The sequence below is a fragment of the Dermacentor andersoni genome, chromosome 1, assembly GCF_023375885.2.
Source record: "Dermacentor andersoni chromosome 1, qqDerAnde1_hic_scaffold, whole genome shotgun sequence".
In the NCBI taxonomy this organism is placed as follows: domain Eukaryota; kingdom Metazoa; phylum Arthropoda; class Arachnida; order Ixodida; family Ixodidae; genus Dermacentor; species Dermacentor andersoni.
In genome coordinates this window covers 356193606-356220983 of record NC_092814.1, presented here as the reverse complement: position 1 = coordinate 356220983, position 27378 = coordinate 356193606, and the positions used below count along the sequence as shown (strand labels likewise).

The window sequence follows — 27378 nt, the reverse complement described above, 5'->3', positions numbered from 1 at the left end:
CCGTAGGCTCAACGCGAAGCCGACCAAAGACGAACTCGGGCGACGGCCGCCGGATGGCCACGGAGGCGTCTAGAGGTCAGCTAGACGTTAAGGTGAGCACCATGCTCCGGGCCTTCTCCCCTCCGGTTTACATCAGTAATGGCTACCAACCCGTCGCTTAGCCTAGGCACGCTAAACGTTCGAGGTCTGGCTGCCAAAAGGAAACAGTCAGTTGTATAGACTACTAGTGGACCACAACCTCGACGTATTAGGAGTGCAACAAACCAAGGTAGACGGCGAGGAGGAGACGAGCAGCATGGTGCAGAGGTTCACGTATAACTACTGTACTGTAGTGAGCCACGCCTTAGGGACTTCAGCGGGGTGTGCGCTGTTCGTAAGGAAGCTCCCTGGTCTTGTCATACAGGGTTATTACTCGTGCACTTCCGGTCGAATTGTCGTTTGTGACTTCAGTTATTGCCATGTCCAATGGCGCGTGTTGTGCATTTATGCACCTAACACGGTGCAAGAGACGGCAACTTTCTTTTTTAACCTAAAACATCACTTCTCTGTGCAAAAAACGATAGCCTGTGTTGAGGATTTCAATTGCGTATTGAACGCCGAGGAGAGACCTACGTGACGCGTAGTTTATGACAAAAGCAGCGACATCCTGGCGCAGATAATGCAGGAATTCGAATTAGAAGATATCGCTGACTGTTTTAGGGCTGACCGAGACGTGATGCACACTGACTTTCAGGGCACAAGTCACGCTCGATTAGACCGTATCTATCTTTCATATGATCTAGTAGAAAAATGCCAGTGCTATACAGTTACCGCCATATCATATTCTGACCACTGCCTAGTAAAATGCAGGGTGGGCAGCAAGAAAGAACGAAACAATTTCGTCTGGGAACTCTGCAAATTTATTGCAGAACTGCTACGGGATGGAACCTTTAACGAAAAGGTAGTGGCTGCTCTGAATTCTTTTGGAACGGACAGTTCTATGAAGTTTGGTGAGGAATGGGAGTTGCTGAAGCAAAGCATTCAAATGAAGGCAATTGAAAGAAGTAGCGTACTGCGATATGAAGAAAAGGCCAGAGAACAGGATTTAAAATCATTATTGCAACAATTGGCAAAGCTCGAATGCATGCAACCGGGCGCCTATCAAGGAGACATGCGCGCTGTTAAGAAGCTCGAGGTGTTCGACGAAGAGCGCTATCGAGGCGCACTCGTGCAGAAGAGAGGAGAAAGACTAACATATGCGGGGAAACGCTAGCGAAAAGAGCGATGGGACTAGAAAAGAAGCACTCTAGACGTAAGCACATTGAGGCCATCGAATATGAAGGGGTGGTATTAACTGATAATAATATAGGGCGTGCTTTCTTTGAGCATTACATAAAACTTTTTGCATTCAGACCTGCCAACATGCACGATTTCAAGAATTTATTTTTGCTACGAATGCCACAGCTGTCGAGCGAAGGTAAAGAAACCTTAGAACGATCACTAACACAACATGAAGTGATGAAGGCCATCGAAGACCTGAATACTGGCAAGTCGCAAGGACCTGACCGTCTTTGTGCCGCTTGGTACAAATCGTTTAAAGGCCACCTAGCTCATATCCTAACCGCCGTTTTCAATGAAGCATACGAATTGAAAATACTTCCCCCATCCTCTGGCCAGTCCCATACAGTATTAATACCGAAAACACAAGAGACCGAAAAGCTCAAGCAACTTTGCTCCTACATACCCATAGCGCTTACTAACTGCTACTACAAAATATTGATGAAGGTGTTGGCACGACGGCTCCAGTCAGTTATTTCGGAAGTAGTCGGGCCACACCAGACGTGTGATATTCGTGGAAGAACCATTTTCACTAACATCCATAAGATGAAGTGTGTGCTGGAGTGTTGTGACGCCATGTGCGATGCAGTAGCGATCCTCCAGCTAGACTTGGAAAAAGTGCTTGATTGTGTTTCTCCCGAGATATTGCTTGCCATTCTTGAACACGTTAATTTTGGCCACATAATCACTGAGGGGTTGATCATGGCGTACCGGAGCTGCTATACCAGACTTATAATAAATCAGACGTTGGGGGCCACCATTAACGTGAAGCGCACCGTTCGCCAGGGTTGTGCACTCAGTCCACTCCTGTTTTGTGTCTACATAGAAACGCTATGTCAGGCCATCATCGAAAATGAATATATTAAGGGGTTTTGTCTTCAATCGGCAGAGGTGAAGCTGTTGGCTTAGGTTGACGATGTGGCTGTGTGCTGTAAAGATAAGCAAAGTGTACTGAATACCGTTAGTATCGTCAGAAAGTTTGGTATCGTCACTAACAGCTTCGTTAACTGGAAGAAATGTTTGGGGTTTAGGCATGGAACGGCATGGAACGCCAGCCACTTATCAATATTCGCGAGAGCTACAGCGTGCAACATGTTTCTCGTGACAAAGATCTGGTACGTTATGCAGGTCCTACAGTGCTCACGGATTAATGTGCAGAAACTGCACCACGTGTTCACGGTATTCGTGTGGGCATCGAGCTGGGAGCGATGCAGCCGAGATAATCTCTTCCGGCGTGTGAAGGATGGCGGTGTGGGGTTGGCGCACCTCTTCTTGCCTCAACTCGTCAATAGATTCTTGTTCTTTCGAGATACAAACGACCCATTTCTGCGCACGGTGATCCAAATGAGGCTGTCAAGAGCACTTCCCGAATTTGTAGTAGGTACCGAAATAATGCCAGGATCTGCCCGTGGTTTCTTTCGGGAAATAGTTGATAGTGTTTCTTTCTTGCTTGTTCGTTTTTCATGGAAACACTTGTGGCGTTCAAAACGGAAAAAGTTATACCGTGATTTGTGTGATAGTGTTTTGCTTGTACCCATGTACAGAGCCGTGTACAGTGGAGGCCCAGGCCTAGACGTATTGAAAAGGGTGAAGATGATGCCAGTTCAAGCAGCCACGAAATCTTTCTTGTTTAAATTACATACCCGTACCTTACCTGTTAAACTCTTCCTGGAACAACGTGGGTTCTACATGCCGTGGGGAACCCACTGCCTTATTTGTAAAAAACCGGAAAGCACAGATCATGTCTTCATCCACTGTTGGGAGGGGGTGTTTTTCTGGGACGTGTTGCAAAGGACCTTAAAAAAGGAGTTGCCGATAGATCCACACGAATTCAGGTTTCTGGCAGTAAATGATGACGAAGGATTCCCGTACGACCTTATCATGCTTACGGGCCTCCACTGTTTATGGCGCGCTACCATTGTGACCCGGACGCCCGACCGGCGGGTGTATACTTCCGAGAATGTATGCAGCGATATGTAGAAGTGCAGAAGTTCCAACTGCCTGTTCCTGAGTGGCTGTCGAGGGTTGAACCCCTGACAGCGCTCAAGGAATTTTAATACGACAATGTCATGCCACAGTAGCGGACGGCAACGAATGTGTATGTTACGGTTTCTTGTTCGGTTTTTGTATTCATTATTTAATTTTCTTTCGTTATTCTGTATATCATTTAAGTAATGTGTGTTGTGGCGATATGTCGAGGCTGGCAATAAAGAAAAAAAAAGCGCAGTCGTGGCCGAGTGGTTAAGGCGATGGACTCGAAGTCCATTGAGGTTTCCCCGCACAGGTTCGAATCCTGTCGGCTGCGTAGCGGTTTCTTTTGTTTCTGCCAGCCCTTCGTGAACAGGTATCAATGTGGCGCAGTAGCGCTGCGGTGTATATGCGCAGTCGTGGCCGAGTGGTTGTTACCAGAGTTTATTATAAGCTCTCAAAGTGTACCGGGGGTAGTCTTCGGTTTCTATAAGAAAATTGTGCTGAGTGTTCGTTTGCTTGCTGTACGGTTTTCCAAAGAATATTTGTTTACGGTCACAAGAAAAAGGCTGCGCAATGATCTATTAGACAGCCTTTTTCCCCCACCTCAGTACCGTACTATATACAGTCGAGGCCCAGGCCAGAATGTTCTGAAACGTGTAAAAAAATGCAGGTACCGCCTGGTATGAAAACTCTCTTTTTCAAACTACACACAGGTACACTCTCAGTTGCAACGTTTTTAGAATGTAGGGGCTTTTACATGCCATGGGGCTCACATTGCTTTATATACAAAACACCAGAAACAATAGACTATGTTTTCTTACACTGTTGGGCGGGAGTTTCCTTTTGGGGTGTTCTACAGCGAACAAGAAAGAAAGAATTTCCTCTTGGTCTACATGGCATAAGGTATCTACCGATAGATGACGAGGACGGAACACCTTTCGATCAGATAATGTTAACTGGCCTCTACTGTATATGGTGAGCCCGCATGGCTGGCTTCTATTGCGATCCCGATGCAAGATCAGCCCGTGTTTTCTTTCGAGAACAAATAACACGTTTTCTTGATGTGCTTGCTACATATCAGTGTCCTCCGCCTTGGATGGCCAGGATAGATCCCCTGGCTAATCTTAAAGAATTGTAAACAACGCCAGCTCACATATAGCAGGCGGCTTTTACTTATTACTTTTTCTTAACGGATGAGAAGTTCATCTGTGTGTGTATATATGTTGCTTATGTTGTCCTTGCGATGTACTGCTGATTACCGCCAATAAAGAAAAAAAAAAGTCGTGGCCGAGTGGTTAAGGCGATGGACTCGAAATCTATTGGGGCTTTCCTGCACAGGTTCGAATCCTGTCGGCCGCGTAGCGGTTGCTTTTGTTTCTGCCAGCCCTTCGTGAACGCGTATCAATGTGGTGCGGTAGTGCTGCGGTGTATATGCGCAGTCGTGGCCTGATTTCACTTCCGGCCACCGCCGTGAACAGTCGAGGAATGTTTCGCTCCTCTGGGGCCGAGTCAGCGGCTATGTCTAGCCGTGAAAACCGGAATGCAGCCAGCGCCAATCAGGATTATGAAATTATTTTAGCTGCTCTACCAACCGGTCGTATTGTTTTAAACACTGTATTTTTTCGTGCGGATGTTCGTGGAAGACCCTACAGTGTAGAAGAAGTTCGTGATGCACTAGGTGCTTTGGCAGTGCTCCCTGACGTTGAAGGGCTAGAGGCATACCAAATGAACCGCGTGTGGGTGGTGACGCTGAAGACTACGGAGCCCAAGTATAGGTTGCTTTCTTCAACTGAAGTGACCGTGAAGGAGCGCCGTTGTCTCGTCGTAGATCCAAACAACCAAGATGTTCGACTAAAGCTGCATTGGGTCCTTCATTATGTGGACAACGAAGACATACGGACCACGTTTGCACCCTACGGAAAAGTCACCGAAGTCGCAAGAGAGCGATGGCGAACGGAAGGGTTATCGGACAAAGGCTCTACTACGCGTATTATCAGCCTTCAGCTCAAGGCAGGCTACACAAAGGAAGACATCCCACATCAGCTACGAGTAGCAGGTGACCTGACGTCAGTCGTAGTGGCTGGAAGAGCTCCACTCTGCCTACGGTGTAAAGGGACTGGCTACATACGACGCGAATGTCCTGTTCCTCGGTGCGCGCTGTGCAGACGTTTTGGCCACGCTGAGGAAGAGTGCGTGAAGACTTATGCGAAGGTTACAGGCCGATCTGCGTTGGACAACGGAGACCTACAAATGGATGAATCGGAAGCTGAGGATGTTGCCACCAGCGAGACCAGAGAACCCGAAGTAGAGGAAACGCCCCCTTCGCCGCATCCGCCCAACGTGAACAAAGAGAAAAAGGATAACGGTGAGCAAGTTGTACAACCTGCGCCGCCTCCTGTGACGAAAACCAGTGCCTCCAACAGTTCAGGAAAAAACAACATCAAGAGCTAGTCAACGCCTCTGGAGAAATCCGAAGATGTCGACATGAAGGATTCGAAGACCGGTGCACGGAAGAGAACATGCGAGAAAACTGCAGCAGCGAACGCGGCCTCAAACGAGCCCTCTACTGGCGAGCCATCCCCTAAAGCGGGCCAAGGGAGCCGCACGAGCTTCAAGCCAAAGCCCAATGTACCACTGCACCGTCATATTCCGGGGGGCTCGTAGCCCCCTGGTTCAGTGAAGCCCGGGTCTGCCTCCTGGTTCAGACGCTACACATGCTAAATGTGGGCGAGGACAAGCTAAGGGGCTGGAACCTTAGTATCTTCTCTCTGAGGCACTCAGGATGTGTTTGCCCGTGGCATTTGAAGATAGGAACCTTCCAGTGAAATTTTTCAGCCTCTCATAGAACAAGGTGAGCGGCGTGCGACCTGTTTGATCATTCTCATAAATGGCAGTAAAACTTGACGCGCCGCTTAGCATAGGCGCGTTAAACGTGCGGGGCCTTTTTACAATGCGTCGACAATACCAAGTAAGCCGTCTTTTACTGGAAAATGACCACGACATCGTAGCAATTCAAGAAACAAAAGTCGAAAGCCAAGATCAAACAGATCGCATGGTAGAACCTTTTACTCAACGCTACTATGTATGTGTGTCTCACGCAGTAGGCTCGTCAGGAGGGTGTGCCTTGTTACTACGCAGCTCCCTGGGGATCGTAGTAGAGACCGTGATTATGTGTAAAACTGGGCGGTTAGTTGTGTGTGATTTTCTTTTCTCTGCTTTGATGTGGCGGGCAATATGTTTCTACGCGCCTAACAGAGAAACTGAGCGCCCAGCTTTTTTTGAAAGCCTTGGATCCTTTTTAAATTCTGAAAGAATGATTCTAATGCTTCGCGATTTTACCTGTGTGTGGGTTGCTGCCGATAGAATAAAGAACGAACCGGCACGCGATAATAGTGCCATGAAATTAAGCGCGATAGTTCAGTATCACTGCCTATGATATATTGGTCATATTGCAGCTGGCGAAAAACGGCCACAGTTCACTCACTTCCAACGCACAAACCATGCACGCTTGGACAGAATATACGTATCTGCAAATATAGTGCCGCTGTGCCAAGATTACAACGTAAAACATGTTTCATTCAGTGATCACAGTTTGGTTATGGTTTCATTAGGAGCAAAGCACAACGGGTCGTCATTCAGTTGGACTCTTTGGAAGTTTAATGATAAGCTTCTGGACAATGATAACTTTGTGAGCAAAGCAAAATAATGCATAGAAAGACTACTGTCTAAAACGGATAGTTCATCGCTGAATGGGAGCTGTTCAAACAAGAGATTAAGATCATTGCAATCGAGAGAGGACATGCGCACTACGCCGCAGCGAAAGAAACGCAGAAAATGTGCTCTGTAGTCAGTTCGACTATTTGCTGAACGCAGAAAGCACATAACCAGGGGCATTAAATAATGAAATTAAAGTTGTAAAAAACAAACTGGAAGCAATAGATGTCGAAAGATATAAGGGAGCCATTGTTCGCCCTCGTGGCGAAAGACTGTGGTTGGGAGGAACGCCTACCAAGCGCTCACTAGCGGATGAGGAAAGTTATGGCGTCAAAAATGAAATAAAAGAAATGCAATACGGGGGCGTTATTACTAAAGACAAACGGATAATTGAACTTGCTTTTGTAGAGTGCTTTAAAAATATGTTAGGTCATAAAATTGATATTGCAACCGGCTTTGAAAATGAGTACCTTCACTTAATGCCAAGGTTAGACCATGACGTGAAGACTCGCCTTAAAGCAGATATTACCGTACGCGAATTTGAAGACACAATTGATGAGTTATCCGTAGGCAAATCTCCAGGCCTGGATGGCTTAAGCAGTTGTTTTTACAAAGCTTTTAAAGTGGATCTGGCAAAAGCCCTGCATCATGTAATAACCGAAGCATATAATGAAAATGCGGTGCCCCCAACTTCCAACTGTTCTCACGTTGTATTAATACCCAAGACAGACAACCCAGTTAAACTTCTATCGGTCTCGTCCTATCGACCGATAGACTTAAGCAATGTAGATTACAAAATATATATGAAAGTACTAGCAAAAAGATTACAAACCGTGATCACATTTTTGGTAGGACCCCACCAGACATGTGGGATCAGGGGACGCTCGATATTTACTAACATTCACGTTACCAGAAGTGTACTTAATACTGCGATGACTTTTCAGAACGGGTAGCAATGTTACAGCTTGATCTACAAAAAGCTTTCAATCGTGTATCACATCAAATTCTTTTTAGTCTTTCGGAGTATATTAATGTTGGGTTTGTGACTGCGACTGGTGTGAAAATGTTACACTCAGAGTTCAGCTAGTATAATTGTAAACAAAAGTGTCAGCGAAAGTTTTAAAGTTCAGTGTAGTATTAGGCAAGGGCGTCCATTATCATTATTATTGTTTGCAATTTTTCTCGAACCTTTCTGCTTAAAGATTCTTAATAATGACACAATACATCGTTTCAAATTACTCGCAAGTGAAGTTAAAATACTGTGCTATGGTGACAACATATCAGTCTTCTGTGGCGATAAGGAAAACGTTAAGGAGACCGTTAAAGAAGCAGAACTTTTTTGCTCGCTCACGGGTAGTATGATAAATTGGAACAAATGTTTAGGCTTCTGGCATGGGCCGTGGGAAAACACGTCAGATTATTTCGCTAACATGAAATGGACTGTGACCCATGTCAAATATCTCGGAGTGCCCTTAGAACATTATCGCGATACCACGCAACACTGGAACGAGGAAACCAAATGTGTGAGGGAACAAACAGATTAAATGGGGTGGGCGAGATTTCTCCATTTTCGCGCGTGCTGCTGTTTGTAACGTGTTTTTAGTCGCGAAAGTGTGGTATGTTCTTCAAGTGCTTTGTATGTCTCGTACCAACGTGCAGAAGCTGCACAGAGTCTTTGCTGTGTTCGTGGGAAAGATGCAGCAGAACTAATTTATTTCGATCAGTCCGTAGCGGCGGACTAAGTTTATGTCATTTATTTCGCAAACAAGTTGTGTCAAGATTTATTTTTTTTGCGCGACCAAAATAACGGATTTCTGCGAACGATTTTACAATTACGAATGAGTGATGTAATTCCTGAATATGTTGTATCAAATGTCACAAAAAAAGGGAGTGTTCGCGGCTTTCTTCGGGAGGTCGTTGTGTCTTTCGAATGCTAAAAGTGAGATTCCCAAAGGAGTACCTAAGTAATGTACCTAAGAAGCGTTTATACAAGGATCTGATTCATATTATGTTGCCAGTGCCCATATATCGTGCCATGTATTGTGTAGGCTCGGAAGGAGACGTGTTAAAACGTGTTAAAAGAATGAAAGTCCGCTCCTCAGTTAAGACGTTCTTCTTTCAGCTCCATACCAATACCTTGCCAGTTAACCCATGGTTGCAAGAGAGAGGACTGTTCGTACCGTGGTCAGTTAATTGCCTCATTTGTTCAAAGCTTGAGACTATCAAACACATTTTCTTAGACTGCAGGGATGCAATATTCCACTGGGATGTCTTGCAGAGAACGCTGAAAAAAGAGCTCCTTATATCACCCTACGGTATCCGCTTTCTTCCAGTTGAAAAAGAAAACTACGTGCCCTATGACATGATCATGACGCTGAGCCTACACAGCTTATGGAAAACACGAATGGCCGTACGAAATGCTGATGTGGACGCCAAACCAGCCAGACAATATTTTATTGAAAGTGTTTCTCAAATAAGAGACGTGTATAAATCTCGAGCTGAACCAACAGACTGGTTACCTGTACTGGATACACTGGTGACCTTAAAGCGTTTTTAACACGTGCATTTCTAGAAGTATATGTAATGACTATGTAACACTTCGTTTTGTTCTTACCTTAGTATGGTGAATGTAGTGTATCTGTGATAATCCGGCAATAAAGAAACAAAAAAGAACAGTCGTGGCCTAGTGGTTAAGGCGATGGATTCGAAATTTATTGGGCTCTCCCCGCACAGGTTCGAGTCCTGTCGGCTGCGTAGTCGTGCCTTTTTTTCTGGCAACCGTTCCTGAGTGCGTATCATTGTGGCGCAGAAGTACGGGTGCTTATGAGCGCAGTCGTGACGGAGTGGTTAAGGAGATGGACTTGAAATCCATTCGCCGTAATCGTCATTCTACTTCCGGCCACCGAGTGTGACGGACGGCGAATCATGAGCTCCAGTGGAGCGGCGACAGCGGCCTTTGTTGGCCGCGGAAACAGGTGGAAGAGCGAAGATGTCGCAGGCTATCAGATTATTTTGCCTCCACTGCCAAAGGGACGCCTCGTGCTAAACACTGTGTTTTTGCACGGCAACGTGCGAGCTAGACCCTACAAAGTAGATTTCCGGGACGCTCTTGGCCCAACAGGATTGCTACCGGAGGTGCTGGCCCTGGGGGCCTACCAGATTAACCACGTCTGGGCTGCGACCATGAACACCGCGGACGCATCGAGAAGGATGCTGGAAGTCAAGGAGCTGAGGGTAAAGGGGCGGCGCTGCATCGTGGTCGACCCTCAGGACCAGCAGGTGCGGCTGAGTCTTCATTGGTTAATACATGATGTGGCCGATGAGGATGTAAGAACGGCGTTGGCGGCTTTCGGTAAAGCCTTACAGGTCACCCGAGAGCGATGGCGCGTTCAGGGCATCAACGACAAGGGGACGGCGACCCGGTCCATCTTGGTCAAGCTTAACAGCGGCGTGAAGGTGGAAGATCTCCCGCACTAAGTTAGGGTCGCCGGTAAGCTGGCCCTAGTCGTCGTTCCTGGCAGGCCAATGCAGTGCTTGCGCTGTCAAGGCACTGGTCATGTATGACGAGACTGAAAGGTTCCCCGGTGCTCGCAATGGCCGTCGGTTTGGACACGCCGAGGACCAGTGCGTACGTACATACGCCTCTATGACTGGGCCAGCCGAAGGCAATGACACGGCAAGGTTGGTGATGGATGCGGCCGAGGCCGAAGACGCGGCGAAAAGGGCTGGAGACCAGGCAACTCCATGTGCTGTAGGCGGTGTGCTTGCACCTGATGCGGGCGCGGGGACACCACCGGACAGGGAAAACGCTACGGAAAGTGCGGCCAAAGAGCCAGCAGAAGAGACAAAGGAAGAAAGCAAGAGCAGCCTAACGGAAGCCAGCGAGCAAATGGAAACAGTTGAGGACCAGTCGGTGAAGAACGACCCTTTGAGCAGCAATGTCGGAGCCTCGGTCAAACGGCCTCTTGAGAAGGCGACACGCAACAACGCAGCGAACCAAGGAGGCGGGCCTTCGAAGACGCCAACGGGCAGGCGCAGCAGCTACAAGCCACGACCGAACACAGCTACCTCAGACAAGTAGTCCGAGAAGAAGCCGCCACCGCTCTCCAGTCGTACCGGTCCACCGGGCGGCTCCGGGGGCGTCTAGTTGTGTGCTAGGCGCTAAAGGTAACCATCATGCTCCGGGCCAAATCTTTTCACTAGATCTATAATCATGGCTCCCAACCCGTCGCTTAGATTGGCCACGCTAAACGTTCGAGGTCTGGCCGCCAAGCGAAAGCAGAGCCAAGTGTGTAGGCTGCTGGTGGACTATGACCTTGACGTGTTAGCCGTGCAAGAGACAAAAGTGGATGGTGACGTAGAGACCCGCAGCATGGTGCAGCGGTTTACGCCACGGTACTACGCGGTAGTGAGCCACGCCTTGGAGACGTCGGCGGGCTGCGTGCTGCTTGTTAGAAAATTATCCGGTATCACGGTGCAAGGCTTTTTTTTTAATGTCCACCTGGTAGATTAGTTTTATGTGATTTTGCTTTGCGTGAAATTGAATGGCATGTGGTATGTATTTATGCACCAAATGCGTTGGAGGAACGGGCTTTGTTTTTTTCCATGTTAAAAGAGTACATATCTTCTGAAAAGCAGATGGTGTTGTTAGGTGATTTTAATTGCGTTCTCAGTGCTCGAGATCGGTCCAATAGAGGATTAAGGAGCGATAAAAGTAGGCATGTTTTGAATGAGATAATTACTGAAAGCGAATTAGCGGATTTGGCTTAATATATGACAGGGACGGGAGATGTGCGTTTCACGCACTTTTAAGGAAATAGCCATGCGCGCTTAGATTGTATTTACTTGTCGCTTCAAGGAATACCAATGTGTAATAGTTAGTGTATATCCTATTTCCTTCACTGATCATTGTCTAGTTAAATGTGGCATAGGAAGGAAGAAAAAAGGTGGCAGCTTCTCTTGGGAGCTGCGGAAAATGAATTCAAGCTTTACTGACGGAAGTTTCGGAGAATATGTATCGGACTGCATCAAAAAAATTCTAATGAGTGGCGAGGGTGGATTAACAGATCGATGGGAAGAGTTTAAACAGTGCATTCAAATGAAAGCCATCGATCGTTCCGTGGCAATAATGCATGAAACAAAAAATAAAGAGAAGGAACTGCGAATAATCTTGGAAAAGCTGACAGAACTGGAGTGCCAAGAACCGGGAGCATACAAAAGCGACATACGTATTATTAAACAGCAACTTGAACTGCATGATGAGGAACGCTATCGCGGAGCGATAGTTCGTGCTCGAGCCGAACCCTTAGCGATAGGGGAGGCGCCCACAAAAAAGGCGCTCGGACTGGAAAAATCGCACGCTCGACGTAATCATATTAACGTGATCGAGGTGGGTGGTAACGAAGTTACAGTTAATGATAGTATCGCACGTGCGTTCTTTGAACACTACGAAAATCTGTTCGCATTTAGGCAGATGGACCTAGAACGGTTTAAGACGAACTTTTTGAAAAGCATGCCTCAACTGAGTGAAGAAAGAAAAGTTGCATTAGAAACGCCGATAACTGTTTTTGAAGTGGAACGCGCAATTGACAATTTGAATCCTGGCAAGTCACCGGGTCCTGATGGGCTTTGCGCTGTGTAGTACAAGCGGTTTAAAAAAGAATTGTCAGCAGTACTTGTAGCACTTTTTAATGAAGCGTACGATGGTAAGACGTTACCGCTTTCGGTCAATCACACACGGTGTTGATTCCGAAGACAGAGGATGTAGATAAGTTGAAAAGTGTAACATCATACAGACCAATAGCACTCACAAATGTAGACTATAAGATACTGATGAAAGTCTTAGCAGCTAGACTTCATTCGGTTGTTAAAGACATAGTCGGCCCACACCAAACGTGTGGAATTAAGGGTCGCACTATAGCGACGAATGTTCACAAGATGCGCTCAGTTCTTGAATGTTGTGACTCCCTTGAAGCGTGTGTGGCCGTACTCCAGTTGGATCTGGAGAAGGCATTTGATTGCGTAGCGCGTGCTATTTTGTTTGCAATATTGGAACACATTAATGTCGGATCCATTATCACGGACGGTGTAGCTCTGGCTTATCGGAACTGCTCTACCAGACCAATTATTAACAAGTAATTGGGGGCCCCCATTAAAGTGCAGCGTACCGTGCGTCAGGGCTGTTCCGTCAGTCCACATTTGTTTTGTATATATATTGAAACCTTATGTTTGTCAATAATTGAAAATAATTCTATTCATGGTTTTTGGTTACAATCTTCAGAGGTTAAACTGCTTGCATAGGCCGATGATGTGGCGGTATGTTGTATTGACTATGAAGGCATTGAAGAAACCATTAGAACTGTTAAATTTTTTAGTGACGTTACAGGAAGCCGAGTAAACTGGAGAAAGTGTCTGGGGTTTTGGCACGGTGTGTGGCCGTCTACCACGGACATTTTAGCCAATGTTGGCAGAAAACGCCTGCGAAATACCTTCGTGTGCCACTTGAGTCCTACAAAAATAATAATGACTACTGGAAGCAACAAGCACAACTCTTACGCGAAAAGGCGAATGCTTGGAGCGCGAATTATATCTCCATGTTTGCGAGGGCAACCATGTGTAACATGTTTTTTGTGGCCAAACTATGGTATGTGATACAAGTGATGCACTGTTCTAGGGTAAATGTGCAGAAACTGCAAAGGGTTTTAGCGACATTTGTGTCGGGATCTACGTGGGAAAGGTGCAGTCGCACAAATTTGTTCAGGAGTGTAAAGTGGGGGGGACTTGGACTGGCACACCTTTTTCTCAAACAATTAGTTAACAGATTTTTCTTTTTTCGCGAGGTCAGCGACCCATTTCTGCAAACGGTGTGCCAGGCCAGATTAGGGCGACTGTTACCTGAATATGTTATTAGCACGCAAGTCCTGACGGGGACGGTACAAGGTTATTTTCGGGAAGTAGTAGCGAGTGTACGATTTTTGAGTGTGCGTTTTTTTAATGATTATTTATATTCCGTTAAAAAGAGGAAACTGTATAAAGACTTATGTGACATAGTGTTGCCAACCCCGTTGTACAGGGCGATATACCGTGCAGGCCTGGGTCAGAACGTACTCAAACGGGTTAAAAGAATGCAAGCAGCACCAAGTGCAAAAATTTTCTTTTTCAAACTGCATACCGGAACTCTCCCTGTAAGAACCTTCTTAGAGGAGCGTGGGTTTTATATGCCATGAGGGTCTCACTGCATTATTTGCGAAAAGCCGGAAACGATCGACCACGTTTTCCTTCACTGTTGGGAAGCGGTGTTTTCTGGGATGTGTTGCAGAGGACAATTAAAAAAGAATTCCCACTAGACACGCATGGCATATGTGAGGTACCTTGTGATAGACAACGAAGAAAGAGTAGCTTTCGATCTAATCATGCTGACAGGCTTGCACAGTATATGGCGCTCACGAATGGCTGGCTTCTACTGTGAACCGGATGGAAGACCAGCAAGGCTGTACTTTCGAGAGAGCATTGCTCGGTTATTAGAAGTTGAAAAAACAAAAGAATGTCTTTCTCCCTGTGTAGCCAGGGCAGAACCCTTAGTCACACTAAGGGAATTTTAGGTGACAACGTCAGTCACAACATTACTGATGGCTTTTCGCTCAGTGTATCGACAAATTGTAACCCTGTCTTGACTTTTCATGTGTTGAATGTGTATTTTTGTTACAAAACCGGTAATAAAAGAAAGATTTGAAATCCATTGGGGTCTCTCCGCACAGGTTAGAATCCTGTTGGCGGCGTAGCCGAGCTTTTTTTTTTTCTGGCAGCCGTTCCTGAGTGCGTATCAATGTGGCGCAGAAGTGCGGGTGCGTATGTGCGCAGTCGTGGCCGAGCATTCTACTTCCGGCCACCGAGCGTGACGGACGCTGAATCATGAGCTCCGTTGGAGCGGCGATTGCGGCCCTTGCTAGCCGCGGTAACAGGAAACAAGAAGGAGAAGATTACCCTTTTGTTTTGCCACAACTGCCAACAGGACGCATCGTCACCAATACGGTATTTCTGCATGGCGACGTGCGAGCACGGCCTTACAGAGTCGAAGATTTCAGGGACGCTCTTGCTCTGGCCGGTATGCTGCCGGAAGTTGTTACACTCGGTGCCTATCAGATTAACCATGTCTGGGCGGTTACCATGTCCAATGCAGACGCTACCAAGAAGCTACTAGCCTTGAAGGAAATGACAGTTAAGGGGCGTCGCTGCGTCGTAGTGGACCCACAGGATCGGCAAGTGAAGTTGCGCCTTCATTGGCTTATTCATGGTGTAGCTGATGATGACGTGCGTACAGTGCTTGCCGCTTTTGGAAAGGTGGTAGACGTGCAGCGTGAGCGTTGGCGCGTTCCGGGAGTCCACGACAAGAACTCGACCACCCGGACGGTGCTGTTGAAGTTGAAAACTGGGTTGAAGTTGGAGGACCTACCCCACCAGGTATGGGTCTTGGAGAACTTGCCCTAGTGGTTGCTCCGGGTCGCCCAATGCAGTGCCTTCGCTGTCAGGGCTCTGGACATGTCCGGCGAGACTGCAAAGTACCCCGGTGCACGATATGTCGGCGATATGGACACGAAGACGGTCAGTGCACGCGGTCCTACGCCACAGCTACTGGGCAAGGTGTGAACCAGTACACCGAGAAGCATCTGATGGATGTGACCGAAGCCGAGGAAGCAGCGAAAGGAAGCGGAGACCTGGAAGCCCATAAGGAGCAGACCAGCGAAAAGACACCGGAAGGCAAGCAAAGCCAGTCGACAACGGAGGCTACAGCCAAGCCACCAGCAGCAGAGACCGGTCTCGCAACAACACCCGCGCCCGCGGACTACGACACAATGGAAAGCAGTCAAACAGAAGGCTTCGACGCTGAGTCAACCAAGACGGGTATGCCAAACAGCCAGGCCTCCAACCCCAGAATTAGCCCGGCCGTCAAACGGCCGCTTGAAGGAACTGCCGACTAGCAGCCGCCCACGGGGAGACGCCCCAGCCTTAAACCACGGCCAAATGTCAAAACGGAGAGGAAGGCCACTCCCGAGCTGCCGAGGCAGCACCAAGACACTGGGCAACCGGGCGGATCCGAAGGCGTCTAGCGGTACGCTAGACGTGCGAGGTAAGCGTCATGCTTCGGGTCCTACAACGTCGATTGAAAAAACATGGCACACAATCGGTCGTTTAGTTTGGCAACTTTAAATGTTCGAGGCCTGGCCGCAAAGAAAAAGCAGAACCAAGTGTATAGATTGTTGGCGGACCACGACCTCGACATTTTGGCCGTGCAAGAAACAAAAGTTGAAGGGGAGGAGGAGACCCGAAGCATGATGCTTCGCTTTACGTCTCGTTATTATGTGGCAGTGAGTCATGCGGTGGGAAAGTCAGCGGGATGCCTACTATTTTTGAAAAAGTTAGCGGGCCTTGTAGATAATGTTCATTCATGCCAAAGTGGCAGATTGATCGTTGTTGATTTTCATTATATTGAGATTAACTGGAGAGTAATATGTGTTTACGCGCCGCACGGTACAGATGAGAGGCACAGATTTTTTTCTTGGCACTGCGCAGTATCTGAGTAAAGACAAACATGTCCTTATGCTAGGAGATTTTAACTGCGTTTTGAACACTCGAGACCCAAGCAACTAGCACGGGTATAAAGATAGAAGCAGCCAGCTATTGTCACGGTTAATTGCAGAACATGAAGTAGATGATGTAGCAGAATGCCTTGAAGGAGCGAGAGAAGTGCAGTTTACGCATTTTCAAGGACTGAGTCACGCTCGCCTTGACCGTATTTATGCGTCGATCGAGATATTACCATTATGCACCCATTATCATGTAGAACCCGTGTCGTTCTCGGACCACTGTCTAGTTAAATGTCTGATGGGAAGCAAGGAAAAACAAAACACATTTTCATGGGATTTGTGGAAAATAAACGTAAAGCTCCTGAGCGACGAATGCTTTATTCAAGCTGTCAAAGAGGCGATAAACGACATGAAAACAGAAAGGATGCCCAGTGTTGGCGCACAATGGGACTAATTAAAGCAACATGTCAAAATGAAAGCCATAGAGCGATCTAGCTGTCTTAAGTATGAGGAAAACGTCAAAGAAAGAAATTTAGGAACGATGCTCGAAAGGCTCGTTAAGCTTGAGTGTCGAGAGCCGGGCAAGTTTAAAGACGACATCCATAGCATAAAACAGAAACTCGAAGTAATGGACGAAGAACGCTATCGGGGAGCGCTCGTGCGGGCCAGAGCCGAGGCTTGGGCTGCCGGGGAGACGCCCACAAAGCGAGCGCTGGGAATCGAAAAGGCCCATGCTCGCCGCAAGCACATCGACGTGATAGAAGAAAACGGTGTTGAGATAACCGATACAGAGGGCATAGGCCAAGCGTTTTTTCGATTCTATGAAGGGCTGTTTGCCCATAAATCAGTGGATGTGGAAGGTTTTAAAACAACATTCTTGGAACGCATGCCGTGGCTGTCAGAAGAAAGAAAAGCAGTTCTCGAAGCGCCGATATCAATAGCAGAAATAGAAAAGGCGATAGATGATCTCAACCCTGGCAAGTCGCCCGGGCCGGATGGTCTGAGCGCGGCATTTTACAAAGCATTCAAACATGACCTTTCCTCTGAGTTGAAAGATGTCTTTGATGAGGCATTTGAGTTGGGAACGTTGCCTCTGTCATTCTCCCAAGCACATACTGTGCTCATTCCAAAAACAGAGCTAAAGGATAAGTTAAGACTTGTGACCTCATACAGACCAATTTCATTAACTAACTGTGATTATAAAATATTTATGAAAATATTGGCTGGCAGACTTCAGACAGTCATAACGCAGATTGTAGGATCCCATCAAACCTGTGGTATTAAGGGTGGCTCCATTTTTACTAATATTCATTCTATGAGGTGTGTGCTTGAGCGTTGTGATGCCTATCGGCCGGCTGTCGCAATCCTTCAGCTTGACCTAGACAAGGCATTTGATTGTGTCCCTCATGCCATTTTGTTTGCCATACTAGAGCATGTCAATTTAGGCTCAATCATCACAGACGGTATATCCATAGCGTATCGAAACTGCAAAACGCGCCTCATATTCAACACAGATTGGGGGACCCAGTTGAGGTCCAGCGGAGTGTGCGTCAAGGGTGCCCAGCGAGTCCGCTCTTATATTGTATTTATATTGAAGCGTTATGTCTAGCAATTATTGAAAATGAGCGGGTTCATGGTTTCCGATTACAGGCGTCGGAGGTAAAGCTCTTGGCGCATGCTGATGATATAGCTGTGTGTTGTACGGAAAAAGAGAGTCTTCTGGAGGCTGTTGCGGTAGTAAGAAGGTTTGGGGAAGTGATGGGGAGCCTTGTGAATTGGGGAAAGTGCCGGGTGTTCTGGCATGGCGAGTGGCCGTCAGCCCCCAACAGATTTGCTAACGTGAAATGGGTTGAAACATCAGTAAAGTACCTCGGCGTTCCACTTCAAGATTATAAGAAAACTGATGATTTATGGTTAGAAAACGTGAAAGAAACACGAGAAAAGGCGGAGAGGTGGAAAGGTGCTCATCTCTCAATTTTCGCCAGAGCGACAGTGCGCAATTTATTTTTTGTTAGTAAAGTATGGTATATTATGCAAGTGTTGTATTGTTCGGGAGTGTATGTGCAGAAGTTGCATCGAGTTTTTGCTGTTTTTATTTGGGCGTCCAGCTGGGAACGCTGCAGCCGTACGAATCTTTTTCGGCGAGTGAAAGATGGGGGCTTGGGTCTGGCACACCTTTTCGTGCGACAGCTTGTAAATAGATTTTTTTTCTTTCGTGACGTCAACGACCCGTTCTTAAGAGCGGTGTGTCAGGTGAGACTTTGTAATGCGTTACCAGAGTTTGTTATCAGCAGTCAAATAATGCCTGGTACTCTATTCGTTTTTTTAAAAGAGATAGTAGCGAGTGTCCGCTTTTTGTCAGTACGGTTCTCGAATGACTATCTGTTCAGTGTAAAAAGAAAGAAATTGTACAGTGACCTGTGTGATGTGATTTTTCCAGGGCCTATGTACAGATCCATATACAGTAGAGGTCAAGGTAGCAATGTTTTAAAACGCGTAAAAAGAATGGATGTGCAGCCAGGAGTGAAATCTTTTTTCTTCAGGCTTCACACGGGCACTCTGACAGTGAGAACGTTTTTGGAAGAACGCGGTTTTTACATGCCGTGGGGTTCCAACTGTCTGATTTGCAAAAAACCAGAAACAGTAGACCATGTGTTCCTGCATTGTTGGGCGGGGGTGTTCTTATGGTATGTCCTCCAAAGAACCATAAAGAAAGATTTCCCGTTGGATCCGTACGGCATCAGATTTCTGCCATTAGATAATGAGGACGGCGTCCCATTTGACCTCATCATGCTCACAGGCCTCTACTGTATATGGCGAGCCCGAATGGAGGGCTTCCATTGTGACCCAGACGCACGGCCTGCGCGCCTGCATTTCCGTGAACACATGTCACGCTTTATTGAAGTAAAAAAAGGAGAATTTGTACCTGAGTGGCTACCGAGGATTGAAGCGTTGGCATTCCTCAAAGAATTTTATAGACGAAGTCAGCCAAGTTGTGCTGGCCGCTTTATTACAGAATGTTTCATTTTCTACATGAAGCGTGGAATATTTTATTTATTTTGTTTGTTTTGGTTGTGTTGCTCATAAGATGTACGAGTATGTGAAAGCGTTGAGAACTGACAATAAAGAAAAAAAAAGCAGTCGTGGCCGAGTGGTTAAGGCGATGGACTTGAAATCCATTGGGGTCTCCCCGCACAGGTTCGAATCCTGTCGGCTGCGTAGCCGAGCTTTTTTCTCTCGCAGCCGTTCCTGAGTGCGTATCATAGTGGCGCGGCCGAGTGGCCACCAGTCGAGTGGCCGAGTGGCCACTCGACTAGTGCCGACTAGGCCGAGTGGGATTCTGCGTCCGGCCTCCAAGCGTGACGGACGTATGATGACGGGCTCCGTTAGAGCGGCTTCAGCGGCCAGTCCTGGCCGCGGTAACAGGGCTATTGAACAGGAAACCGACTACCAGGTTGTTCTGCCAAGTCTTCCAACCGGGCGTTTAGCTTTAAATACTGTTTTGTTGCACGCGGATATCAGGGCCCGCCCGTACCGGGTGGAAGATTTTCGAGACGCGTTGGCTAGGCAATCGCTGCTCTCGGATGTTATCGCCCTGGGGGCGTATCGGATGAGCCATGTCTGGGCCATCACGCTGAAGGATGCGGATGCCGTTAAGAAGATTGCAGGCGTCGGTGAGCTGCGCGTCAAAGAACGCCGCTGCTTCGTTATTGACCCGGCGAACCAGGACGTATGTACGTCTGAAGCTCCATTGCCTGCTTTACATCGTGCCGGACGAGGACGTGCGTGTCGCGCTTGCACCGTACGGAAAGGTCTCCGAGGTGGCCCGGGAGCGCTGGCGTGTGCATGGCGTGTCAGAGAAAGGCTCAACGAGCAGGATGGTCACGCTGAAATTGAAAGCTGGCGTCAAACTAGACGACTTGCCGCACCAGCTTAACGTTGGGGGTGAGTTGGCACACGTCGTTGTGCCTGGAAGGCCTCCGTTATGTCTTCGCTGCCGAGGTACGGGACACATTCGTCGGAGCTTGTCGACGTTTCGGTCACGAAGACGGTGAGTGCCCCGTACTAATGCGAGCATCGCCGGCCCTGGAAACAGTGAAGATGCCTCGGAGCATTTGATGGATGAGGCGGACGCAGAAGAGGCGGTGAGGACAACTGGGAAAACGGGGACGAAAGATGGGCCTTCGTTTACGCCTCTGCTTAAGCAGAAGAAAACGACAACGTTGACGCCTCCTGTAGTGGTGGCATCTCAGCCTGCGCAGCGTGGCCCTGAAAGCGACAGCGGTCACAGTGCGGTGGCCGATACGAAAGTTTCGCTGAAAACCCCGGACTGCGTGGAGCCTCGCATTGCCGACGCCATGGACGCCGACGATGAAGCGGCTGCCCGAACCGCTGGAAAACGGTCCCACGAAGAGAGCGCCGGTGAGAACCTGCAGCCTGGTGGTAGTAGCAGTGGGGAGCCGCCTCCAAAAACGACAGGAAGTCGACGTTCGTCGTTGAAGCCGCGGCCAAACCTTTTGGCCGAGTCACGAAAGGCTGGTAATTTGACTGGCCTCCGTAATTTGTTTCTCTGTTCTGTGGAATGTCAGCGTCGGTTGTGTATCGACCGACACAGTGTTTTTGGCTGACATTTCGAGTTTGCGCGCATGCAAAGTGGAGGATGCGACGAGGAAGTCCCTCAGACCACTTCAAGACAAACACCAGACAACCCTTTGGTTGGCCAGACAGACTTCCGGAACATCATTGCGGAACATTAGTCGGGAGAATCACATGGTCGACAGAGGTAGGCACCATGCGGATCGCGCACCTTTTTATTACGGAAACGTATGGTAGTTGAGCTAAGAGCCCCATTGCGTCTAGCAACTTTGAATGTTACAGGGCTGGGAGCACGAAGGCGGCAATGTCAGCTTAATCGCCTGCTTATTAATAATGACCTTGACCTAATAGCTGTGCAAGAATCAAAGATAGAGTCGCTAGAACATGCTGACCGCATGGTGCCCCCTTTCCACGCCAACTTTGAAGTGCGTGTGTGTCACTCCGTTGGGACATCGGGTGGATGCCTTCTCTTCATTCCCAACACATTAGGTATAAGTGTGGAGTTTGTGTTTGCATGTGAAAGTGGCCGCCTCTTGGTTGTTGATTTTTCTTTTTCAAACTTACACTGGCGCGTTGTATGTGTTTATGCCCCCAATGTTGAAAGTGAACGTAAATTTTTTTTTATTCCATTGAGCCGTACTTGAATTGTGACAAGCTGTTGCTTCTATTGGGAGACTTTAACTGCGTCTGTGCTGCTACTGACCGACTCAAGTGTAGAACAGTGAGGGACAAGAACGCTGAACTGTTGATTGAATTTGTGCAAGATTATTTATTGGAGGACGTGGGAAGCGTGTTTTCGGCTGGAACACGGCCTGATTACACACACTTTCAATGCGACAGTCACGCAAGACTAGATAGGCTGTATGTTTCTGCGGATCTCGTGCCACTATGCACAGCCTATGATGTAAAACCTGTGTCGTTTAGTGATCATCGCCTTGTGAGCGCGACTTTTGGGACGAAGGGAAGGAAGTCACGCTTTAATTGGTACCTTTGGAAACTAAATGAAAAAATTTTAGACGATGAAGGATTTGTCAAGGAAATTAAAAGCGATCTTGACGGTGTACTAGCTGAGCAAGCGGACTGCTTTGCAGTTGAATGGGAAAGTTTCAAAGAACGAGTGAAGCTTAAAGCTATAGAAAAAAGTAGCGCAATTCGGTATAAACAGAAACAAAAAGAAAAGGAACTTCGCGAACAACTAGAGTGCTTGGTTAGCATGGAAACCAATCAGCCAGGAAATTTTAGTAAAGAAATAAAAGACGTCAAGTGTCAGATCGAAACAATTGACACTGACAGGTACAGAGAAGCAATAATACGCTCAAGGAGCGATAACTTGTGGGCAGGCGAAGCGCCTACAAAGCGGGCGCTATCAGATGAAAAGCGGTACGCTTGCCAGAAGGAAATCAGGCAAGTAAGGTGAGAGGGGCACATTACAAGCGACCCTAGTGATATTCAGCGCGCTATTACGGAATACTTAGCTGAACTTTTTACCAATAGGCGCGAACATGCGCAAGGGTTTGAAGGGGATTTCCTACGACTAATGCCAACACTCGACAATGATGTAAGAGAGCCTCTTGAATTGCCTATTACTTTGGAAGAGATCGAGAAAGCAATAGATGATCTTCCGTAAGCTCCGGGGCCAGATGGGGTGAACGCTGCCTTCTATAAAACCTTTAAACATTATGTTGCTCAGTTCTTGTTACAAGTGATAACAGAAGCCTATGAACGTAAAAAAGTACCATTGTCCTTTGGTATTTCACACATAGTACTTATTCCCAAGTCTGATGATCCGGAGAAACGAATTTTAGTGGATTCCTACAGACCTATCAGCCTCACTAATGTCGACTACAAGGTGTACATGAAGGTACTAGCCAGACGACTTCAGAGTGTAATCGACAAATTAGCAGGGCCGCACCAAACCTGTGGCATCAAAGTTCGCAGCATTGCAACAAATATACATGTGGCTAGAACCGTATTGGAATGTATTGACGCGCTTGGAAGCCTGGTAGCTATGATACAGCTGGACTTGGCTAAAGCGTTCGACCGCGTTTCACATGACATTCCTTTCTCCATTCTAGAGCATGCTAACCTGGGTAGTGTAATAGCAGAAGGAGTAATAATGGCGTACGCAAATTGTATGACACGCATTATAGTTAATGGTGACCTTACTGAGCGCCTCACAGTGCGTTCTTCGGTGAGGCAAGGTTGTCCGCTCTCTTCCCTGCTTTTTACAGCGCATCTAGAGCCTTTATGTCTGGCCATTCTCAACAGTGATTACGTCACGGGTTTCAAGCTGCAATCTGCTCAGGTGAAACTTCTCGCATATGCGGACGACATAGCGGTATTTTGCACGAACAGAGAAAGCATTTGTGAAGTTACATTCTGGAAAGGTTTTGTAACCAGACTGGATGTCAAGTAAACAGGGAAAAAAGCTCTGGATTTTGGCACGGGGAATGAGATATTACACCGGAATTTTTCTCACGGCTGGAATGGTCTCCCATGCCAACGCGATACCTTGGTGTGCCCCTAGAATATTATCGCGATCCCAGCCCACTTTGGAACGAAGAGATATCAAGGGCGAGAGAGAAAGCGGGAGCGTGGCAAGGAAGGAATCTGTCAATCTTCTCACGTGCCTTTGTCTGCAATGTTTTTCTCATTTCAAAAATATGGTACCTCATGAATGTGCTGTGTGCATCGCGGACCTCTATTCAAAAATTGCATCGTATATTTGCCGTCTTTCTTTCGACTTAGACCTGGGAAAAAACGAGGAGAACAAACCTGTTTCTTTCAGTGAAGAGTGGAAGCCTTGGACTGGTTCATTTGTTTTTGCGTCAAGTGGTATCGCGCTTTATTTTCTTTCGTGATCAAAATGACACCTTCTTAAGAACGGTTATACAGGTCCGATTGCAGAGGCTACACCCAAGAAACAGTGTCCTCTGGTGAAAATATGTGCGGTGCTGTAAACGGATTTTCGCGCGAGGTTGTGCTTTCTTGTAAGTTGTTAGAAGTGGGTTTTTCCCCAGACTATTTGTACAATGTTCCCAAGAAAAAGCTGTAAAAGATCTTGTGGATATCATGCTGCCGGTGCCATTGTCCCGTGCGCCTTACTGTGGAGGCCCAAGTCAGAATATGTTAAAGCGAGTGAAGAAGATGCCAGTTAGGCCAGGCGTGAAAACATTCTTTTTCAAGTTACACTCTAATACATTACCTGTAAAAACGTGGCTTCAAGAAAAGGGAATATTTGTTCATTGCACAACGAACTGTCTGTTATGTAAAAGGCCAGAGACAGTCGAACATGTTTTTCTGGACTGCTGGGACGCTATATTCCACTGGGACGTCCTACAGAGAAGTATAAAGAAAGAGTTACCGCTAGACCCTTATGGTATCAGGTTTTTACCGGTTGATCACGAAGATGTACCGTATGATTTGTTCATGCTTCTTGGCCTCCACAGCTTGTGGAAAACACGAATGCAAGTAAGGCATGCAGATGTTAATACGCGCAGTGCACGTGAAAACTTTATTGAAAGCGCGGCTTACCTTCGGGAATGTATCCGGGCACAGCAACTCCCACCTCAGTGGGTAATACTTCTTGATGACCTTGTGAGTTTGAGGAAATTTTAACTTTCCTCGCCTCAGTTAAAGTGTGGCTGAAGTGTTTTATTGTTAGTGACTTATTGTTCCTCATGTGAACTTCGGAAATAATGAAAAAAAAAAGCCCGAGCAGCTCAGTCGGTAGAGCGTTAGGTTTTTAACCTAACGGCCCAGAGTTCGAGCCCCTGCTCGGGCGTCACTGAAACTTCTTTTTTTTCCTTTTCTATGCGTACGAAAGGTTTGAATCCTTCGGGGCTGGTGCAAGAAGCGCTGTGTCGCGGACTGTTAAGCTTCTAACGCAACGCGCCTTGACGATGGCTTAGCGTGTTTTTCTTTCCCAATAGTTCTTTTTCTAAGCTGACGAAAGTTTGGGCAGCGTTCCTTACAAGCTCTAGAAACTCAGCCTTAGAGCTTTAGGCTTTTAACCTAACGGTCCAGAGTCTGTGCTCCTATTCGGGCGAGGCTAAATTTTACAGTGAAGCTGTATACCTCGACCATCCAAGGAAATATTCGTGCCGTTGGCGTGGTAAGCAAAACAAAAAATAAAAAACGCCCCATACGTGGCCCGATCCCGAAGATAGTGCAATCTCGGGCCGACACGCGGCGGAGATGAAGCAGAGGTTAAGCAGTCCCCATAGGTGAGCCCATCCCGAAGGTAGTGCAATGCCGGCCCGACCCGCGGCGGAGATGAAAAAGACGTTAAGCAGTCACCATACGTGCTCCGATCCCAAAGATATTGCAATGCTCAGACGACCCGCGGCGGAGATGGAGTTTGCCGTTAAGGGGCCTTCATACACAGCTTCGCTAGTATTCCTTCTTCGCAGAGTGGAAGGCCACTGAGAGTTTCCTTTTTCTATGTGTACGAAAGTTTTGAATCCTCCTGAGCTGCTGCGAGTAGCTCAGATTGGTGAACTGTTTGGCTTTCAACCTAACAGCCTTGGATAACGGCTTAGCTTCTCTTTCTTTCGCAATAGTACTTTTTCTATGCAGAGAAAAGTTTCGGCAGCATCCCTTCCAAGCCCGAGTAGCTCAGTCGGTAGAGCGTTAGGCTTATAACCTAACGGTCCAGGGTCCGAGCCCCTGCTCGGGCGTCACTGTCACCTTTTTTTTTCACCTTTCTATGCGTACGAAAGGTTTGAATCCTTCAGGGCTGGTGCAAGAAGCGCTGTGTCGCGGACTGTTAAACTTCTAACGCAACGCGCCTTGACAATGGCTTGGCGTGTTTTTCTTTCCCAATAGTTCTTTTTCTAAGCTGACGAAAGTTTGGGCAGCGTTCCTTACAAGCTCTAGAAACTCAGCCTTAGAGCTTTAGGCTTTTAACCTAACGGTCCAGGGTCTGTGCTCCTATTCGGGCGAGGCTAAATTTTACAGTGAAGCTGTACACCTCGACCATCCAAGGAAATATTCCTGCCGTTGGCGTGGTAAGCAAAAAAACAAACACCCCATACGTGGACCGATCCCCAAGATAGTGCAATCTCGGGCCGACCCGCGGCGGAGACGAAGCAGACGTTAAGCAGTCCCCATAGGTGGTCCGATCCCGAGGGTAGTGCAATGCCGGCCCGACCCGCGGCGGAGATGAAAGAGACGTTAAGCAGTCCCCATACGTGCTCCGATCCCAAAGATATTGCAATGCTGAAACGACCCGCGGTGCAGATGGTGTTTGCCATTAAGGGACCTTCATACACAGCTTCGCTAGTATTCCTTCTTCGCAAAGTGGAAGGCCACTGAGAGTTTCCTTTTTCTATGTGCACGAAAGTTTTGAATCCTCCTGAGCTGCTGCGAGTAGCTCAGATTGGTGAACTGTTTGGCTTTCAACCTAACAGCCTTGGATAACGGCTTAGCTTCTCTTTCTTTCGCAATAGTACTTTTTCTATGCAGAGAAAAGTTTCGGCGGCATCCCTTCCAAGCCCGAGTAGCTCAGGCGGTAGAGCGTTAGGCTTTTAACCTAACGGTCCAGGGTTCGAGCCCCTGCTCGGGCGTCACTGTAATTTTTTTTTCACCTTTCTATGCGTAGGAAAGGTTTGAATCCTTCGTGGCTGGTGCAAGAAGCTCTGTGTCGTGGACTGTTAAGCTCCTACCGCAACGGGCCTTGACAATTGGCTTAGCGTGTTTTTCTTTCCCAATAGTTCTTTTTCTAAGCAGACGAAAGTTTGGGCAGCGTTCCTTAAAAGCTCTAGAAACTCAGCCTTAGAGCTTTAGGCTTTTAACATAACGGTCCAGAGTCTGTGCTCCTATTCGGGCGAGGCTAAATTTTACAATGAAGCTGTCTACCTCGACCATCCAAGGAAATATTCGTGCCATTGGCGTGGTAAGCAAAAAAAAAAAAAAAAAACTCCCCATACGTGGCCCGATCCCGAAGATAGTGCAATCTCGGGCCGACCCGCGGCGGAGATGAAGCAGACGTTAAGCAGTCCCCATAGGTGGACCGATCCCGAAGGTAGTGCAGTCTCGGGCCGACCCGCGGCGGAGATGAAAAAGACGTTAAGCAGTCCCCATACGTGCTCCGATCCCAAAGATATTGCAATGCTGAAACGACCCGCGGCGGAGATGGAGTTTGCCATTAAGGGGCCTTCATACACAGCTTCGCTAGTATTCCTTCTTCGCAGAG

General features: G+C 47.5%; 5 non-coding genes across 5 annotated transcripts; all 5 read left to right on the top strand.

Annotated features, from left to right (window-relative positions):
* Nucleotides 1-3540: 3540 nt before the first annotated feature.
* Nucleotides 3541-3622, top strand: TRNAS-CGA (transfer RNA serine (anticodon CGA)). The gene has a single exon. It is a non-coding gene; the product is annotated as a tRNA-Ser (tRNA).
* Nucleotides 3623-19723: 16101 nt separating this feature from the next.
* TRNAS-UGA (transfer RNA serine (anticodon UGA)) lies at nt 19724-19805 on the top strand. Its single transcript has one exon. It is a non-coding gene; the product is annotated as a tRNA-Ser (tRNA).
* Nucleotides 19806-24893: 5088 nt separating this feature from the next.
* Nucleotides 24894-24966, top strand: TRNAK-UUU (transfer RNA lysine (anticodon UUU)). The gene has a single exon. It is a non-coding gene; the product is annotated as a tRNA-Lys (tRNA).
* An 822-nt stretch (nt 24967-25788) lies between these two features.
* TRNAI-UAU (transfer RNA isoleucine (anticodon UAU)) lies at nt 25789-25861 on the top strand. Its single transcript has one exon. It is a non-coding gene; the product is annotated as a tRNA-Ile (tRNA).
* An 815-nt stretch (nt 25862-26676) lies between these two features.
* Nucleotides 26677-26749, top strand: TRNAK-UUU (transfer RNA lysine (anticodon UUU)). The gene has a single exon. It is a non-coding gene; the product is annotated as a tRNA-Lys (tRNA).
* The last annotated feature ends 629 nt before the right edge of the window (nt 26750-27378 follow it).